The sequence below is a fragment of the Gekko japonicus genome, unplaced genomic scaffold (assembly GCF_001447785.1).
Source record: "Gekko japonicus isolate JY-2015 unplaced genomic scaffold, Gekko_japonicus_V1.1 scaffold1404, whole genome shotgun sequence".
Classification (NCBI taxonomy): Eukaryota; Metazoa; Chordata; class Lepidosauria; order Squamata; family Gekkonidae; genus Gekko; species Gekko japonicus.
The window spans coordinates 136,120-142,197 of record NW_015174882.1 but is presented as its reverse complement, the minus strand read 5'-3'; positions in this window follow the sequence as shown (position 1 = coordinate 142,197).

Genomic DNA, 6,078 nt, shown 5'->3' with positions numbered 1-6,078 from the left:
CCCTTGTCCACATGTTTGTTCACCCCCTTAAAGAACATTAACAGGTTAGTGAGACAAGGTCTTCCCTTACAGAACCCATGCTGAGTCTGCCTCAATAGGTTTTGTTCATCTATGTGCCTACTAATTCTTTCCTTAATAATGGTTTCCACCAATTTACCCGGTATCGACGTCAGACTGACTGGCCTGTAATTTCCCAGATCTCCTCTGGAACCCTTTTTAAAAATGGGAGTGACATTAACTACCTTCCAGTCCTCAGGAATGGAGGCAGATTTTAAGGAAAGATTACATATTTTTGTAAGGAGATCCACAAGTTCACATTTGAGTTCTCTCAGAACTCTCGGATGTATGCCAACTGGGCCTGGTGATTTATCAGTTTTTAAGTTGTCTATCAGTTTTTAGGACCTCCTTTCTTGTCACCTCAATCTGACTCAGGTCTTTCAACACCCCTCCTGAAATCAGCGGTTCTGGAGTGGGCAAGCACTTCTCATCTTCCTGATGTATGCCAACTGGGCCTGGTGATTTATCAGTTTTTAAGTTGTCTATCAGTTTTTAGGACCTCCTTTCTTGTCACCTCAATCTGACTCAGGTCTTTCAACACCCCTCCTGAAATCAGCGGTTCTGGAGTGGGCAAGCACTTCTCATCTTCCACAGTGAGGTAAAAGGTAAAAAATGCATTTAGCTTCTCAGCCATTTCCCTATCATCCTTCAGTACTCCTTTTACCCCTTGGTCATCCAAGGACTGAGGAGCCGGTAGAGAAGACACTGCTGAGTGCATCTGACAGGAGGGTTGCTGAGACATACCAGGGAGATGGTGGGGCATGCAACTGAACTGTGTAGTGTGGTGCAGTGGTTGCAGGGCTGGACTAGGATCTGAAAGACCCACATTTGAATCCCCATTCTGCCATGGAGCTTGCTGAGTGACCTTGGGTGACACTCTCAGCCTACCTTACACTTCATGGGGTTGTTGTGAAGATAAAATGGAAGAAAGGAGGATATAAGCCACTTTGAGTCCCCAGTGGGGAAAAGTAAAATGAAATAAATCAATGAATAATAAAATAGCCAAATAATTATGGAGGGACAACTGGGAGAAATGTCAGCTCTCTGATGTCCAAAATTCTAGCACGCCAAAATGGCTGCTGCATTCAAGCATAGCTGTGGTTCAATTTCTGCTGTTGGTAGGATCTCAAACCACTATTCATTCTTTATTAAACTATGTCTTGCCTTTCCTTGTGGCTCAAGGCGGCTTACAAATGAAGTTTTAACCAAACAGAATAAAATAAAACCCCAGATAATCCCACTCCCCCTAAAAGATGTGTCTGTCTAAAAACGTGTTAAAAGCCCTAGCAAATACAATGGCTTTATATTACCTCCTAAAAATCTCTACTAATTCTCATACTACTAAGGCAAGACCTAGGTATTATTTATTCCTTGAGTGAATGCATCCATGTTCCTACAACTGTCATCTGAATCCTTGCAGCCCCACCTTATGCCCTCATGCACAGCTCTGTGGTATTCTGGGATGAGGCTAGGCTTGCTTCACATATGACCCTTCCAGGACAGCCATCCAAGCCTGGCTCTTTCCATCTCCATATGGACTTCCATAGACACCAGGTCCTGATATGTTTCTGCCATCTTTTCTACCACAGAGCCACTGTGCTCAAAAAAGATAGTGACGCAGATCCTCCAACTATCCTACCAGTCCACTGAGCAAAGCTTGAAGCCTTCCTCAGACCAACAGCCACTTAATTTGTAGGAAAGCTCCTTAGGCTGGAGGAACTTGCTCCAGTCTAAGGCTGGATCCATGATACTATCTTGATTGAGACTCATAGATGGAAATTCCCTTTGCACTTGCTTCTTGAGGTGTATAGTTCTACAGAAGCAGCCCTTCCTCTGTGCCCATGGCTGGGCATTTCCCAGTCTGCTTAGAGGAATGTAGATTTCAGCACCACAAGATTACTTTTTTTTTGCTCTGCATGGCTGCTCCTCCAGTGGCTCTCTTGAAGCTCTTCTTGCAAACATTATTCTCTCCAGATATGTTTTCTCTTCCTCCTTCTAAGTAAAACCAAACACTCTCTACTGGTTATATAGGTAAAAAAAGAAGTTACAAACACAAAGTTGTACAGAACTTTTGAGAAAATTTATAGAAAAACTGTAGTGATTTCAATAAAAACAAGAGCCAGAGCATAGGGTACATAGTAGTGACACACACAAAAAAATCATTTAAAAATGGCAAATTTAAATAATGGCACTGTCATGATCTGGGCTGTGCCACCAGAGGCCTACTAGGCCCAAGGAACCTGGCTAGCAGTAGGTGAGACTGGGCCTACAACTCCCAGAAGCCCCTGAGAGGTTTTGGAACCAAAATTGACCAATAGGAAAAGAGGAGGCCTTGGAATAAAAGATCTGGAGCAGCAGGAAAAGCTGTTCTTCTTCCCAGCGGGCAGAGCCAGAAGGAAGGCACCTGCAAGGAAGAAACCCTCATCCTCAGGGAAGGGTGAGTAGTCTAAGGCCACTGCAGATAGTGAGCTAGGGACAGTATATTTAGACGTGTTAGACCATTTGATTTCTTTTCTTTTCACCCACTTACTGTTATAATTCTGCACCTTGTTTGTTTGACCTCTTATAAAATAAACTATTTTCATTGTTCACTCTGCCTGGTCCTCACGCCTATTATTTGGCCAAAAGGGAATTCTTCAGAAGGGAGGGTGCGCTGAGCCTTCTCAAGGGATCATAAATCCAGAGTGGTGGCAGCGACAGGTGACACCCAACCTGAGCCGTGACAGACACACTAAACACAAAGTTTAAAAAAATGGCACACAGGTGACCTGGCATGGTGCTGTTGTGCTGCACCATTGCACAGGTGTGATAAGGGAAAGCGAGAGGAGTGGGAAGGTGCAGTGGCTGTGAGCAGAGCGGGAATGGGTCTGGATGGACACCATTCTTGCCAGCTTGATACTGTTGCTTTGGCAAGGATCCATTTTAGTGCCCCCTTTGGGATAAACCTCAGGAAAAATGCCTTCGATAATCAATTATGGAAATGTTTTTCCTGGCACCTAAAATGATTTCAAGGCTTGTAATTAAATTGTGACAATCCTGGAGACAGAATTCCCCCCTCCCTTCATGGCATTAATATTCTGGAGCAGACACTTTGTGATAATACACCATATTTAGCACCAAAGCATGTGAGGATGTTAGCAGCATCTTCAACCTGTGAGGCTGAGGTTTCTTATTCCAATTACTTCAATGTAGGTCTCCGCCTACATTAAAATGTCACCATTTTAAAACAAACGAACAAAAAGCTTTTAAATGATGTTAATCCACTGGATTATTGCAAAGCCCACAGAGACAATACTGGCTATACAGAGAGATTTGCTTGATTCCTCCAATCCAGTGATGCACATTGTGTGTCATGGCAGGTCACATGGATGGGGGGTGGGAGTAGGAAGGAAAGTATTGTGTAGTGGGTTGCCGCATGGATGGACGACAGACAACGACTTGGTGCATGGCACGCTTTATTAGGTACACAACAAGAACAAGAACAAACGGCCGGCAGGCCAACTATATACATACCTGGTTTTAGCTATATATTTGCCTTTTAGAGAGCTTGACCCCTGGTTGATTGACATGGATGGCTTTCTCATAGTTGCATGCAACATTTGACATGTAAAAAGAAACATCGGGAAGGGAAACCACCTTATTCCCAAACCTCTGGGTTTTTTGTTACCAGCCTCTGGAGTTCTCCCCAACTGCAACTGATTTCCAGACTACAGAGGTCAGTTCCCCGGAAGGAAATGGCAGCTTCAGATGACAGAGTCTTTAGTAGAATATCCCCACTGAGCTCCTGCTCTCCAACCTGTGTCCTCCTCAGGCACCACTCCTAAATCTCTAGGAATTTCTTAAATTAGAGTTGACAACCCTAGAATCTATTGCTTGCCTTCAATCACTTTTTATAAATATGGATTCCTACTGTCTGTAAATGCCTGCATATCAGTGGCAAACTTTTCATATTCATAATGATCCTCTTTTGGGAACATTATGTTGTCATTGTGAAAACAAACCAACCCTGAAAACGTAGAATCTGCTTAGGGATGCCGAGCAGTAGTAGGCAATTGCCTGCTGCTACACCCGGGTGCCCACCACCAATCAATTCAGTGGCGAGAAAGGGAGGGTAAGCTTGCATTGCTGACACCGTGATGTAGTTACTGGGTAAAAACCCAGAAGTTACCCCCCCCCCGATGCTCTCGGGGCTCTAGTGATCTCCCAGGTTTTTGCCCAGAATATAGTGTTGGTGATGCCATTTTCCAGGGCTCGCCCCTGAAGATTTCTTGGGAGTTGACAGCAGTGGCCTCAGCCTTCCGAAGCTGCCATTTCAAGGGAACTGAACTCTCTGTGTGGAGATCAACTGTAATTACAGGAGACTTCCAGGCCCCACCTGGAAGCTGGCAAGCACAGCAGGTCCTGCCTTACTACTATCCAAGGTGAAAATACCTGCTTCAGGTGGCAGCTTTTGGCGATTCTTTGAGAGGAATGTTACATTGCAGTGCTGTCATGCTAGCTGCAATATTTTAAATTTAATTTTCTGCTGACAGAACAGTGGCAGACAGTGGATGTTGCTGGTGGGAGCTCTCCCACCATAGACCTGGCAACCCTAGGCTTGGGCCACCTCCAGCTGAAGAATGGGACAAAATATAACAATATTACCCCCCACCCCTGCTCATCTATCCAGTACATCTTTTCTAATTACATTGATTAAAAAATGGCTGCTAGATGTTCACACTTTTTATTCCTACTTGGTTTCAGATTGTCAGGCAGAAAATCTGGGGTGGGCCAGAAGTACACACAGGTTCTTTCCACACTTGGATTTCATCCCTGGTTTTATCAGAGTTCAGCTTGCAACTCAATACCTTGCATTTATCCCTGGTTATAACAGCATCCGTTTATCCTGGGACGAGTGTGGGGCAAAACCCGGGTGACCTCAATGTAATGTGGAAACAAAAAATACTCTGAGATATACAGGGGTGAACTCGAGTGTAATGTAGAATTTAAGTTCGAGGACAGGGCTGAACCAAGATTTAAGGTCTAGTGCGGAATCACCCACAGTTAGAAATCTGGACTCCTCCTTACCTTAGCTCCAGCTGCTACACTTTATTTTATTTATTTATTTATTTACGCATTTTTACCCCGTCCTCCCTGCAAACGGGCTCAGGGCGGCTTACAAGGGGCATGAGCCCATGCATAAAACCAGATATCAAACCATGATAAAACCTTCCAAGCTGTTGTAGCATCTGACATTATAGAGCACAACGTTGCAAATTCCACCCACATGGCAGATTCAAACAGACATCCAAATGGTTAAAAATACAAACTATTAAACCCAGTTCTACTTAATACCATAATTCTCGATAAATGAATAATGAAAACAATTGTTTTCTCATTAGAGCTGGGTGGGGTGAGAAACATGTCAGAGAGAAATCAAGGCGAGAAAAGTCTAAAATGTTCTAGTTCTGTCTGTCTTCCACTCTGTCACCTTGAGGAAGTCAGCCAAGATTTCACAATATAAAGTTGTTTTTGTTTTGCCTATTTATTCCAAGTGGACTGGTATTTGAACAGACTGTGGATGGCAGAGAAGCATACATTTTGCAATGGAAACATTAAAAAGAAAAAATGGGTAAGCATGCTGTATGTAGGGCAGAGAGTCGTCTTTCTTCTGTTTCCCCACTGGGCCTAGACTGAAGTAACTTCTGTTCCACAAACTGTGTAAAACAGAATCATTCAGGACACCACACATAATGGAATGGAGGGCACTTTTATAAAGGGCACAGAATTTCAGTCTGTTTCACTGTTCATTGTATGTACTGTCTTGCTCTTACTGCACTCTTTTCTACTTTTGTAATTCCATTTTTTGCACTGTTTATGAAATATCATGTCTGATACTTTTTTGCACTGTTTTTAATATCTGAAATCCTGGTCCTGTTGCATTTTTTTTTTTGTTGCAGGAGTCCCCAACCTTTTTGAGCCTGTGAGCGCATTTTGAATTGTGACACGGGGCGGTGGATACAACCACAAAATGCCTGCTGC